This window comes from Convolutriloba macropyga, chromosome 4 (genome assembly GCF_964194025.1).
Source record: "Convolutriloba macropyga chromosome 4, txConMacr16.3, whole genome shotgun sequence".
Taxonomy (NCBI): domain Eukaryota; kingdom Metazoa; phylum Xenacoelomorpha; order Acoela; family Convolutidae; genus Convolutriloba; species Convolutriloba macropyga.
In genome coordinates, this window is record NC_134471.1 from 36,403,962 (window position 1) to 36,418,961 (window position 15,000).

Here is a 15,000-nt window from a genome sequence, read left to right on the forward strand (position 1 = left end):
AATAAAAAGCTTTTACGTTGTATTTTCAATATTTTAAACCAATTTTACCGATTTTAGTTGTACAAGATAAATACATTGCCAGCCATTTTGCATATTGATTGTCGGTGTTTTTTGTAAACACTCAAAAAAGCTTTCTGTAAATAATTTGAATTTAGGTCTATCAAATTATGGCACGCACAAACAGACACACTTACACACACACACACACCCACGCACGCACAAACGTACCCACACACACACACACGCACGCACACAGGCACACACACATACTCATGCACACACACAAATGCACAAACACAGGCATATAATCACACACACACACAGGCATGCACACACACAAACACATACACTTACGCACCCACGTACCCCCCCCCCCCCCCACACAAACACACACACACACGCGTACCCACACACACACACACACATCCCAGGTTGAGATGCCACACACACACACACACACACACACACGCACGCACACAGGCACACGCACACCACACACAAGCACACACAAACACCAATTTGCACACACACACACGCACAAACACACGTACGCACACACAGGCGCACACGCTTGCACACACACACTCACACACACAATACACACACCACACACAACACACCACGCACACAGCATACAACACACACACAGCACCCACGCCACACACACAAAACACACACACACATTTTTTTGGACTACAAGTTTATCAAATTGTTTTCATCATTAGACTACGAGTTTAACACCACTCTTTTATCTCCACTGTTTACTTAGTAACAGTGGCGATAAAAGAGTGTGATAAACTCGTAATCTAATGCTGAAGTGTTTCTCCAGTTTCGATCGGGCATTAAAAATTATTGCACTGGCAGTTTATTTAACTGCTATTATCGCAACAGGTGTTGACGCGGCTATTAAATAGTTATAATTAATCAACACCTGTTGCGATAATAGCAGTTAAATAAACTGCCAGTGCAATAATTTTTAATGCCCGATCGAAACTGGAGAAACACTTCAGCATTAGATTACGAGTTTATCACACTCTTTTATCGCCACTGTTACTAAGTAAACAGTGGAGATAAAAGAGTGGTGTTAAACTCGTAGTCTAATGATGAAAACAATTTGATAAACTTGTAGTCCAAAAAAATGTGTGTGTGTGTGTTTTGTGTGTGTGGCGTGGGTGCTGTGTGTGTGTTGTATGCTGTGTGCGTGGTGTGTTGTGTGTGGTGTTTTGTGTGGTGTGTGTATTGTGTGTGTGTGAGTGTGTGTGTGCATGCGTGTGCGCCTGTGTGTGCGTACGTGTGTTTGTGCGTGTGTGTGTGCAAATTGGTGTTTGTGTGTGCTTGTGTGTGGTGTGCGTGTGCCTGTGTGCGTGCGTGTTGTGTGTGTGTGTGTGTGTGGCATCTCAACCTGGGATGTGTGTGTGTGTGTGTGTGGGTACGCGTGTGTGTGTGTGTGTGGGGGGGGGGTACGTGGGTGCGTAAGTGTATGTGTTTGTGTGTGTGCATGCCTGTGTGTGTGTGATTATATGCCTGTGTTTGTGCATTTGTGTGTGTGCATGAGTATGTGTGTGTGCCTGTGTGCGTGCGTGTGTGTGTGTGGGTACGTTTGTGCGTGCGTGGGTGTGTGTGTGTGTGTAAGTGTGTGTGTTTGTGCGTGCCATAATTTGATAGACCTAAATTCAAATTATTTACAGAAAGCTTTTTTGAGTGTTTACAAAAAACACCGACAATCAATATGCAAAATGGCTGGCAATATTTTTATCTTACCACACTCAAAAAAATGACTTCCGAACTTTAATAGTGTGCATCTAAGTAGTGCCAAATGAATATGCCCTAATTCTTGATTAATAGAGTCTTGTTTCTTTGGTTGTTTCAAATCATGGAAGGCCACAAGCGTCTATCGCGGCTATTTTCAGGCAACTGTGGATTGTGTTTTTTATTGCAATATTGCGGTGTTCTTGGGTTTTGCAACTCGAAGGAAAGTGTTTTCTATGCTTCGCTTTTTTTAGCAACTGTTTGTCACTTTTTTTAGCAACTGTTTGTCTACATCCTGCTTTTTGATGCTTTTAGTAAATTTCTTCTTTTTTCAATTTAAGGCTGTGATATCTAAAGTCATGCTTCGTGAAAACCGTGGAATGGGTGCCAACAGTAGGAAACTTGTATCGGATGCCAAAGAACATGCAAAAGAACAACTGAAAAATAAGTACTGGTTGCTACACTTTCGAGAAGACAACTCTTGCGGAGTAGTGGCGTCATTGAGCTCCAGCATATGTCTTGAACTCTTAGAGCGCCTTCATGTTAAAGTTAGTGTATTTATATTCCAAAATTGCTCATGAATGATTGTTTTTGCTTTGATAACCTAAAGTCTTTTGTTAGGTCATGGAGGAGATTGTTTTTGCTTTGATAACCTAAAGTCTTTTGTTAGGTCATGGAGGAGATTGACGTAAAGTGGATTAAAAAAAATCCACGAACCAAATCCTATATTTGGACTGCCCGCGTCCTTCAGGAGGGACATGAAGACTTCTGTGAAATGTGGTCCACTAAGGCTTGTGCACAACTTGTAGACAGCGAGGGGAACACTAGTTTTATTCCAGTTGTACCTAACTGTGACCCCGATTTGACCGTCCACGGGGACGTGGATCATTTGCTTCTAAACGCAGATTCTGGATCACAGAATGCTCGAAAGAAATTGGAGCTGCCGTGCTCTACAACCGTGGGACGTGAAATTGCAGCCAATTCAATTAATATGGATGGCGATAAAAACAATCCTGTTTGCGCACCTTTCGTTTTACTTGATCCACAAGATGTTTCAAAAACATTCAGCGATTTGCAAAACATAAGTGATGGGCCAAACTGCAGTGCTATCGTTACCAACAACAATGAGAATGAGGTTTTGAATTTTAAATTATAAGCCTTTTTAACAAATTTTCCATCAGAAAAAACCTTATTGAAAAAGTTTCTTGTATTGTAGAAAATAATTGCGCAAGAAGTAGAACCTCCTTGAGTTTTAAATTATAAGCATTTTTCAACTAAAATTGTCCCTCTGAAAAACCTTCTGAAAAAGTTTCTTGTATTGTAGAAAATAATCGCGCAAGAATCAGAACCTCCTGCAGCAAGAGAGGAACATTGGGACAGGCCGTTTTCGTCAACCCCAGGAAATGTGAAAAAGCTCAAAAGAAGCAAAGCGCTGAATCCTGATGATGTAGCACATCTTAAAGTCAAAAAAGTTGATCGTGAAGCAGCCGAGTCAATGAAAGCAGCGACGGATAAAATTATGGAGGCAGCAATGCTTATAATAAACTGCATGAATGATCTGAGACCCGAACTTAAAGCCCTCTCAAACAGAAATTACAGAGAAATACAAATTTCAACAAACGCAGTGAAGCAACTGGTGAGTGAGATTTTCTCGTTTTTTGTTTCAATTTGTAATTGCTTTATGGGTTAGCATTGTTTTTTGCACAGTGTATTTTTGTCGGGCTCCTTCACTCTTTTTTAATTGATGTTTTTAGACCGCTGAAATATCGAAACTGGGAGTACTCTTGCCTGCAGCCAAAAGTTTCCCGATGGGAGAAACGCCCTTGCTCTTAATTCCAAAAGGTCCTGGAAAAGGCAAAGATCTGGCACAAGTTGTGGGTTCATCGCCCCAATTAATTGGACGAAATGCGTGTAAAGAGTTGTGGTCCACAGAAGAGTTAAAATGTCATATGTTGTCGCCAAAAATGAAGCAGAAACAAGGAGCAGTGTTGCGAACAGATTTTTCGCCAACAAGAAAAGAAATTCTCAAAGGTACGAAACTAACGAATTTTTTATTATTCAATATTTTTTTAACCTAATTTTTTGATCTTTGATATTTCCCCTCTTTCTTGGTTATTAAAATCTAATCAAATTTTCTGTTACAAAGTTATTGCTTTCTTGAAAATGAAATGACGAGGTTTGAAATGAATCCGTCTGCTGACATTGCGAAGTTTTTTATTGTGTTTAGACCTCTTCCGCTTGAAGTATGAGGACAAGTGGCTGCCCATGTACGAACTGGCAAAAACTAGCCTCAATAATAGAGGAAATGAGATAAAGTCGTGCGAACGCCGGAGCAGTGAATTGCGTGAGCAGAATCCTTCGACTGTTCTCAACGTTGTTGGTCACTCAGAAAGGAGTGAGAACATTGTGCAGGACAATGTTAATGGGGACAGCGAATACGAACAGAACGACTTTCAATAGAAAAACTGGTTTGATCGAAAAAAATGATCTTTGAAGCAGACTGCTAAGCGTACTAACTCATCATAACTGTTTTATATGCTTATTTATTGGTACTACTTTATATGCTTCTTTAACGTTCAGTTTTTTTCATTGGGAAAATTCTTCATGTATTCTTAATGTTTTGCTTTTTTGTTGAGTGCAGCTCGATTTGTTCTCACAGAAGATGTGAAGATGATTAAAGTTTCGTTATTTCAATTGACTTTTTACCCATCTTTTTTTGAGTGATCTCAATTGCTCTCATTCCGTAGTGATTTTTTTACCAAATTAGAAGCGATTGAAGCTTAGGAAATCTAAAAGTCATGGTAGCCAAGTTTGGTTTTGTTGAGAACACCAGGAGGCTGTTTAATTTTTGAACGTTAGTTGGTTTGTTTTTTAAGTTGTTTTCTTAAACATTGAATCAATAAGTTCTCTTTCTTTGTTACTGCTAAAGCTTTCAACGTTTGAAAATTTTTCAGGTAAAAAAATGCTTCCTAAAAACTTTGATTCGTATACTGTAGCTCAATGCGACTTCTTTGCCGTTGAGAGTTTAGTACAGACGTCCGAACGCCCTGCTATGAGAACCATAGAACCAATGAATGCAGTCATTTTTCAAAGAAAATTAAGTCGAGATATTAAGTGGAGGGAAACTTTTGATGCTGTGTGTGCGGCCTACAAAAACCTGTATCCAAGATTTCAAATAAAGTATGACTCTTTTGGAGGGTATAAGTTAATTTATTCTGACAACAAAGTACTCATGCCATCGACTGTGCTGAGGAGAAACCCTATCGGTTTCCTTGCACCAGTAGCTAAAAACATTGTTACCGATCTTTCCGTTATGTCGTCAGAACGTACAGGAGAAACGTTGCTTCTTTTGGGACCACTTCGTTTTCTTAACTCGGATTGCGAACCCAATTGCGAGTACGATTATTCCAGTGACTCTGGTATTGTACAGCTGCGCGTGAGACGACGGGTGAACCCAGGCGATGAATTATTCGTAAAACATGGACCCGAATTCTTTGAGGCCAACGCTTGTAGATGTAGAACATGTGATTTAAAGAGAAAAGAGGACATTGAGAACAGTTTTTTGTTTGATCTGCTGCTTCAAGATTGTTTAGAAGATGTTATCGAAAACGTGATTGAGGAACTCGAACGAATCAGTCCAATCAGTTCTACGTTTGAGCTGCCAAAACGGAAACGACTCAGAGGTAGAGAACTTATTGAGCTGTTCAACGAAGTTGCTAGCAGTCCGCAAAGTGAGGTCGGTTCGCCGGTTTCTTATGCCTATTTTTCTAATCAAATGAGTCAGAGGACGACAAGCCAATATCTTCAGTCTAGCTCAAATTCTATTTTTGGGTCTGATTCGGATGAGGATTCATCTCATGAATTAAGTACATCGGGCTCTGAATTTGCTTCAACATCGGACTCTGAGGCTGAGAAAAATGATTCGTATAATGAAAAAACTCTAGCGGTAGTTCCAAATGGTAACGAGGAGACGTCAACTCGGGCGTCCCCGGCTCGAAAAGTCTCGCTAGGAAGTTCTCCGAGCGAACCAATTAGTTCTGACAGTTCTTTAAATCATTTTTCTGACATGTTGTTTGAGGGCAGTCAAATATCTGTTGACGACGCTACTGTACTTATCGATATGCTATGCTCTCGATTCAACTTTTCGGATGAATGCTCAACAGCTGTTCATTCGCTCATAAAAGCTTTGCTACCTCAAGACAACAAGTTTCCTTCTGCCTATTCTCACATTAAGAAAATGAAAAAAACTTTTGAAGAAGAAATGTCCTTCTTGTGTAATTCATCAAATCAATCTTTTTGTGTGCTCAATTTTCGCTATCAGTTACGAAACGTTGTTCAGCGTCATTTAGCCTCAATTTTTTCTTACACTGAGGAGCGTAGACAAAAAATATATTCTGATTTCAACGCGAAACTCTGCCCTTTTATCGAGAAAACTCAAAGACCTCTTAATATTAGTCTTCTTCTTTCTTCCGATGGAGTAAATATCAAGAAATCTACTTTCAAGAAAGAACTTTGGCCAGTTTGGGTACAGATTGCCAATTTACCACCTAAACTAAGAATGTCACGAAACAACATTGTTTTAGCAGCGCTCTATGTTGGTGATGACCATCCTCATTGGAATGAGTTAGTTCCTCTGTTAAAAAGTGAGATTATCTCAGGTGTGCCTTTAAAATGCGATGATGGTGAAACAATCCAAGTTAATTTTAAATTCATACTTCTTGTATCAGACTTAGGCGCCAAAAGCCATATGCTTAACATGTTTAAATTTAACGGATACTATGGATGCCACTACTGTACTGCTCAAGGAAAAACTATTGGAATAACCCATGCCTACTATCCATTTGATCAAATAGGAAAAATCCGCGATCCAAGTCTTAACGATGTGTTTGTGGAAGTGGCAGAAAATTTTGAAGCTGGCAAGCTAGTAAATGTAGTTGGCGTCAAGGGTAGGAGCCCTTTTTCAGTTTTGATAGAAGGGTTACCACTAACAGCGCCAGTCGACTACATGCACTGCGTCCTTATAGGTGTTTTCAATGACTTACTAAAGTTATGCTTCAAAAAACTCTCTTCGGAGGAAAAAATTAAAATTAACATTACAATTGCAAGTTTACGCTGTCCACGAGAAATGATTGCATACTCGAGAAAAATCCGCCCTTTAGACGAAATTTCCCAATTTAAGGCGAATGAATTTTTCAATTGGCTGTTCTATCTCAGTCCAATTTTGTTTTTGAATCGTTTAACATCAGACCTATTATCACATTTGAACAATTTAGTCTTTGGTGTTCGGCTTATTTTTGAATCGAGCTACGTTTCAAACGTAAAAATGGCGGAGAAACTTCTCAATAACTTTTGCCAGGACATTGTTTCAATTCATGACGGAAATGAGCGCATCGAGACTATCAACGTGCACTGCTTGCGGCACCTTGCTGATCAGGTAGCTCGATTCGGCCCGCTTTACTGCTACTCAGCAATGAGTTTTGAAGCAGCCAATAGAACTCTCAGTGATGTATACAGCGGATCTCACTCAGAGTGCGAAGTTATCTGCCGTAGAGTGCTACAACGCCACAAACTTGCGGATACTGAAATTCGTGACCCAAACTTGCGCTCAATTTTTTCTAAACTATCCGGAATTTCTGATACAACTAATGAGAATTTTAGCGAAGATTTTTTGGAGACAGAAGCGCTCAGGAAAGCGCAAATGCGATACCCCAAGGCGACGTTTTACAATCGACAAGTCTTCAACAATGTATATTTCGATTCAATATCATTCAAAAGGTCTAAGCACGGAAACTGCTATATTGCATTCAAAAAAGGTGGTTGCCAATATTTCGGACAGATTCAATTCTTTTTTGAGTTAAAAGAGTCGACGTCGGACAACAAAGTTTTGGCCTATTTGAAGTTGTTAACAGTAAAAGAAAAAATAGGCCCTATCAAAGGATGTTTCTACCGTGTAAGTTGGACTCCGAATGAAGAAGCCGTTGCCATTGAATCTCTTGTCAAAGTGTTTTTCCTTGCCGACTTTTCTAGGAAGACGCCCGAAATTTTGAATGAATATTTTATTGTCAAACTGAATTCAAATTTTGAGCATTCATAACACGAACCTTTGTATGATAAGACTTGTGAAACTAAATACTTCTGAGAATTTAAATCAATCTCGTTGTTCTGTCGTTGTTCTTTTTTACTTCAGAAAACCAGTTAATGTTTTGTTTGATTCTTTATTTTTCAAGAGCAGTGTAAGGGTCTGTGTTCTTTCCCAGGAAAAATAAAAACGCATCAAGTTACTGAACTTGTTTTGCGAAATTTCTCCATAATTTGCCTATTCTTCGAGCAAGGTTCATGTTGCATCGAGATACTGAACTCGTTCTGCAATGCTGTAAAAACTTTCTGCGTGCATTTTTCCCCCAGGACAAATAAAAAAGCATCAAGTTACTGAACTTGTTTTGCAAAATTTCTCCATAATTTGCCTATTCTTCCAGCAATGTTCATGTTGCATCGAGTTACTGAACTCGTTCTGCAATGCTGTAAAAACTTTCTGCGTGCATTTTTCCCCCAGGACAAATAAAAAAGCATCAAGTTACTGAACTTGTTTTGCAAATTTTCTCCATATTTTGCCTATTCTTCGAGCAAGGTTCATGTTGCATCGAGATACTGAACTCGTTCTGCAATGCTGTAAAAACTTTCTGCGTGCATTTTTCCCCCAGGACAAATAAAAAAGCATCAAGTTACTGAACTTGTTTTGCAAATTTTCTCCATATTTTGCCTATTCTTCGAGCAAGGTTCATGTTGCATCGAGTTACTGAACTCGTTCTGCAATGCTGTAAAAATTTTCTGCGTGCATTTTTCGCCGCGACAAATAATATAGCATCAAGTTACTGAACTTGTTTTGCTAAGTTTCTCCATAATTGAACTATTCTTCGAGCAAGGTTCATGTTGCATCGAGTTACTGAACTCGTTCTGCAATGCTGTAAAAATTTTCTGCGTGCATTTTTCGCCACGACAAATAATATAGCATCAAGTTACTGAACTTGTTTTGCTAAGTTTCTCCATAATTGAACTATTCTTCGAGCAAAGTTCATGTTGCATCGAGTTACTGAACTCGTTCTGCAATGCTGTAAAAATTTTCTGCGTGCATTTTTCCCCAGGACAAATAAAATAGCATCAAGTTACTGAACTTGTTTTGCAAATTGTCTCCATATTTTGCCTATTCTTCGAGCAAGGTTCATGTTGCATCGAGTTACTGAACTCGTTCTGCAATGCTGTAAAATTTTTCTGCGTGCATTTTTCGCCACGACAAATAATATAGCATCAAGTTACTGAACTTGTTTTGCTAAGTTTCTCTATAATTGAACTATTCTTCGAGCAAGGTTCATGTTGCATCGAGTTACTGAACTCGTTCTGCAATGCTGTAAAAACTTTCTGCGTGCATTTTTCCCCCAGCACAAATAAAATAGCATCAAGTTACTGAACTTGTTTTGCAAAATTTCTCCATAATTTGCCTATTCTTCCAGCAATGTTCATGTTGCATCGAGTTACTGAACTCGTTCTGCAATGCTGTAAAAACTTTCTGAGTGCATTTTTCCCCCAGGACAAATAAAAAAGCATCAAGTTACTGAACTTTTTTGGCAAATTTTCTCCATATTTTGCCTATTCTTCGAGCAAGGTTCATGTTGCATCGAGTTACTGAACTCGTTCTGCAATGGTGTAAAAATTTTCTGCGTGCATTTTTCGCCACGACAAATAATATAGCATCAAGTTACTGAACTTGTTTTGCTAAGTTTCTCCATAATTGAACTATTCTTCGAGCAAGGTTCATGTTGCATCGAGTTACTGAACTCGTTCTGCAATGCTGTAAAAACTTTCTGCGTGCATTTTTCTCCCAGGACAAATAAAAAAGCATCAAGTTACTGAACTTGTTTTGCAAATTTTCTCCATATTTTGCCTATTCTTCGAGCAAGGTTCATGTTGCATCGAGATACTGAACTCGTTCTGCAATGCTGTAAAAACTTTCTGCGTGCATTTTTCCCCCAGGACAAATAAAAAAGCATCAAGTTACTGAACTTGTTTTGCAAATTTTCTCCATATTTTGCCTATTCTTCGAGCAAGGTTCATGTTGCATCGAGTTACTGAACTCGTTCTGCAATGCTGTAAAAATTTTCTGCGTGCATTTTTCGCCGCGACAAATAATATAGCATCAAGTTACTGAACTTGTTTTGCTAAGTTTCTCCATAATTGAACTATTCTTCGAGCAAGGTTCATGTTGCATCGAGTTACTGAACTCGTTCTGCAATGCTGTAAAAATTTTCTGCGTGCATTTTTCGCCACGACAAATAATATAGCATCAAGTTACTGAACTTGTTTTGCTAAGTTTCTCCATAATTGAACTATTCTTCGAGCAAAGTTCATGTTGCATCGAGTTACTGAACTCGTTCTGCAATGCTGTAAAAATTTTCTGCGTGCATTTTTCCCCAGGACAAATAAAATAGCATCAAGTTACTGAACTTGTTTTGCAAATTTTCTCCATATTTTGCCTATTCTTCGAGCAAGGTTCATGTTGCATCGAGTTACTGAACTCGTTCTGCAATGCTGTAAAATTTTTCTGCGTGCATTTTTCGCCACGACAAATAATATAGCATCAAGTTACTGAACTTGTTTTGCTAAGTTTCTCTATAAATGAACTATTCTTCGAGCAAGGTTCATGTTGCATCGAGTTACTGAACTCGTTCTGCAATGCTGTAAAAACTTTCTGCGTGCATTTTTCCCCCAGCACAAATAAAATAGCATCAAGTTACTGAACTTGTTTTGCAAAATTTCTCCATAATTTGCCTATTCTTCCAGCAATGTTCATGTTGCATCGAGTTACTGAACTCGTTCTGCAATGCTGTAAAAACTTTCTGAGTGCATTTTTCCCCCAGGACAAATAAAAAAGCATCAAGTTACTGAACTTTTTTGGCAAATTTTCTCCATATTTTGCCTATTCTTCGAGCAAGGTTCATGTTGCATCGAGTTACTGAACTCGTTCTGCAATGGTGTAAAAATTTTCTGCGTGCATTTTTCGCCACGACAAATAATATAGCATCAAGTTACTGAACTTGTTTTGCTAAGTTTCTCCATAATTGAACTATTCTTCGAGCAAGGTTCATGTTGCATCGAGTTACTGAACTCGTTCTGCAATGCTGTAAAAATTTTCTGCGTGCATTTTTCGCCACGACAAATAATATAGCATCAAGTTACTGAACTTGTTTTGCTAAGTTTCTCCATAATTGAACTATTCTTCGAGCAAGGTTCATGTTGCATCGAGTTACTGAACTCGTTCTGCAATGCTGTAAAAATTTTCTGCGTGCATTTTTCCCCAGGACAAATAAAATAGCATCAAGTTACTGAACTTGTTTTGCAAATTTCTCCATATTTTGCCTGTTCTTCGAGCAAGGTTCATGTTGCATCGAGTTACTGAACTCGTTCTGCAATGCTGTAAAATTTTTCTGCGTGCATTTTTCGCCACGACAAATATAGCATCAAGTTACTGAACTTGTTTTGCTAAGTTTCTCCATAATTGAACTATTCTTCGAGCAAGGTTCATGTTGCATCGAGTTACTGAACTCGTTCTGCAATGCTGTAAAAATTTTCTGCGTGCATTTTTCCCCCAGGACAATTAAAATAGCATCAAGTTACTGAACTTGTTTTGCAAATTTTCTCCATTGTTTGCCTATTCTTCGAGCAAGGTTCATGTTGCATCGAGTTACTGAACTCGTTCTGCAATGCTGTAAAAATTTTCTGCGTGCATTTTTCGCCAGGACAAATAATATAGCATCAAGTTACTGAACTTGTTTTGCAAAGTTTCTCCATAATTGGACTATTCTTCGAGCAAGGTTCATGTTACATCGAGTTACTGAACTCGTTCTGCAATGCTGTAAAAATTTTCTGCGTGCATTTTTCCCCAATACAAATGAAAACGCATCAAGTTACTGAACTTGTTTTGCTAATTTTTCCCATAATTTGCCTATTCTTCGAGCAAGGTTCATGTTGCATCGAGTTACTGAACTCGTTCTGCAATGCTGTAAAAATTTTCTGCGTGCATTTTTCCCCAGGACAAGTAATATAGCATCAAGTTACTGAACTTGTTTTGCAAATTTTCTCCATAATTGGACTATTCTTCGAGCAAGGTTCATGTTGCATCGAGTTACTGAACTCGTTCTGCAATGCTGTAATAACTTTCTGCGTGCATTTTTGCCCTCAGGACAAATAAAATAGCATCAAGTTACTGAACTTGTTTTGCAAATTTTCTCCATTTTTTGCCTATTCTTCGAGCAAGGTTCATGTTGCATCGAGTTACTGAACTCGTTCTGCAATGATGTAAAAATTTTCTGCGTGCATTTTTCGCCAGGACAAATAGTATAGCATCAAGTTACTGAACTTGTTTTGCAAATTTTCTCCATAATTGGACTATTCTTCGAGCAAGGTTCATGTTGCATCGAGTTACTGAACTCGTTCTGCAATGCTGTAAAAATTTTCTGCGTGCATTTTTCCCCAGGACAAATAATATAGCATCAAGTTACTGAACTTGTTTTGCAAATTTTCTCCATAATTGGACTATTCTTCGAGCAAGGTTCATGTTGCATCGAGTTACTGAACTCGTTCTGCAATGCTGTAAAAATTTTCTGCGTGCATTTTTCCCCAGGACAAGTAATATAGCATCAAGTTACTGAACTTGTTTTGCAAATTTTCTCCATAATTGGACTATTCTTCGAGCAAGGTTCATGTTGCATCGAGTTACTGAACTCGTTCTGCAATGCTGTAAAAATTTTCTGCGTGCATTTTTCCCCAATACAAATGAAAACGCATAAAGTTACTGAACTTGTTTTGCTAATTTTCTCCATAATTTGCCTCTTCTTTGAGCAAGGTTCATGTTGCATCGAGTTACTGAACTCGTTCTGCAATGCTGTAAAATTTTTCTGCGTGCATTTTTCCCCAGGACAAATAATATAGCATCAAGTTACTGAACTTGTTTTGCAAATTTTCTCCATAATTGGACTATTCTTCGAGCAAGGTTCATGTTGCATCGAGTTACTGAACTCGTTCTGCAATGCTGTAAAAACTTTCTGCGTGCTTTTTTCCCCCAGGACAAATAAAATAGCGTCAAGTTACTGAACTTGTTTTGCAAATTTTCTCCATTTTTTGCCTATTCTTCGAGCAAGGTTCATGTTGCATCGAGTTACTGAACTCGTTCTGCAATGCTGTAAAAATTTTCTGCGTGCATTTTTCGCCACGACAAATAATATAGCATCAAGTTACTGAACTTATTTTGCTAAGTTTCTCCATAATTGAACTATTCTTCGAGCAAGGTTCAGGTTGCATCGAGTTACTGAACTCGTTCTGCAATGCTGTAAAAATTTTCTGCGTGCATTTTTCCCCAATACAAATGAAAACGCATCAAGTTACTGAACTTGTTTTGCTAATTTTCTCCATAATTTGCCTCTTCTTTGAGCAAGGTTCATGTTGCATCGAGTTACTGAACTCGTTCTGCAATGCTGTAAAATTTTTCTGCGTGCATTTTTCCCCAGGACAAATAATATAGCATCAAGTTACTGAACTTGTTTTGCAAATTTTCTCCATAATTGGACTATTCTTCGAGCAAGGTTCATGTTGCATCGAGTTACTGAACTCGTTCTGCAATGCTGTAAAAACTTTCTGCGTGCTTTTTTCCCCCAGGACAAATAAAATAGCGTCAAGTTACTGAACTTGTTTTGCAAATTTTCTCCATTTTTTGCCTATTCTTCGAGCAAGGTTCATGTTGCATCGAGTTACTGAACTCGTTCTGCAATGCTGTAATAACTTTCTGCGTGCATTTTTGCCCTCAGGACAAATAAAATAGCATCAAGTTACTGAACTTGTTTTGCAAATTTTCTCCATTTTTTGCCTATTCTTCGAGCAAGGTTCATGTTGCATCGAGTTACTGAACTCGTTCTGCAATGATGTAAAAATTTTCTGCGTGCATTTTTCGCCAGGACAAATAGTATAGCATCAAGTTACTGAACTTGTTTTGCAAATTTTCTCCATAATTGGACTATTCTTCGAGCAAGGTTCATGTTGCATCGAGTTACTGAACTCGTTCTGCAATGCTGTAAAAATTTTCTGCGTGCATTTTTCCCCAGGACAAATAATATAGCATCAAGTTACTGAACTTGTTTTGCAAATTTTCTCCATAATTGGACTATTCTTCGAGCAAGGTTCATGTTGCATCGAGTTACTGAACTCGTTCTGCAATGCTGTAAAAATTTTCTGCGTGCATTTTTCCCCAGGACAAGTAATATAGCATCAAGTTACTGAACTTGTTTTGCAAATTTTCTCCATAATTGGACTATTCTTCGAGCAAGGTTCATGTTGCATCGAGTTACTGAACTCGTTCTGCAATGCTGTAAAAATTTTCTGCGTGCATTTTTCCCCAATACAAATGAAAACGCATAAAGTTACTGAACTTGTTTTGCTAATTTTCTCCATAATTTGCCTCTTCTTTGAGCAAGGTTCATGTTGCATCGAGTTACTGAACTCGTTCTGCAATGCTGTAAAATTTTTCTGCGTGCATTTTTCCCCAGGACAAATAATATAGCATCAAGTTACTGAACTTGTTTTGCAAATTTTCTCCATAATTGGACTATTCTTCGAGCAAGGTTCATGTTGCATCGAGTTACTGAACTCGTTCTGCAATGCTGTAAAAACTTTCTGCGTGCTTTTTTCCCCCAGGACAAATAAAATAGCGTCAAGTTACTGAACTTGTTTTGCAAATTTTCTCCATTTTTTGCCTATTCTTCGAGCAAGGTTCATGTTGCATCGAGTTACTGAACTCGTTCTGCAATGCTGTAAAAATTTTCTGCGTGCATTTTTCGCCACGACAAATAATATAGCATCAAGTTACTGAACTTATTTTGCTAAGTTTCTCCATAATTGAACTATTCTTCGAGCAAGGTTCAGGTTGCATCGAGTTACTGAACTCGTTCTGCAATGCTGTAAAAATTTTCTGCGTGCATTTTTCCCCAATACAAATGAAAACGCATCAAGTTACTGAACTTGTTTTGCTAATTTTCTCCATAATTTGCCTCTTCTTCGAGCAAGGTTCATGTTGCATCGAGTTACTGAACTCGTTCTGCAATGCTGTAAAAATTTTCTGCGTGCATTTTTCCCCAGGACAAATAATATAGCATCAAGTTACTGAACTTGTTTTGCAAATTTTCTCCATAATTGGACTATTCTTCGAGC

The 15,000-nt window shown here is 38.4% G+C and overlaps 1 protein-coding gene across 1 annotated transcript in view; it reads left to right on the forward strand.

Moving 5' to 3' along the window:
- Positions 1-15,000, forward strand: part of LOC142338062 (prostate-specific antigen-like) — a 75,267-nt gene that overhangs the window by 39,454 nt on the left and 20,813 nt on the right. The window lies entirely within an intron of this gene.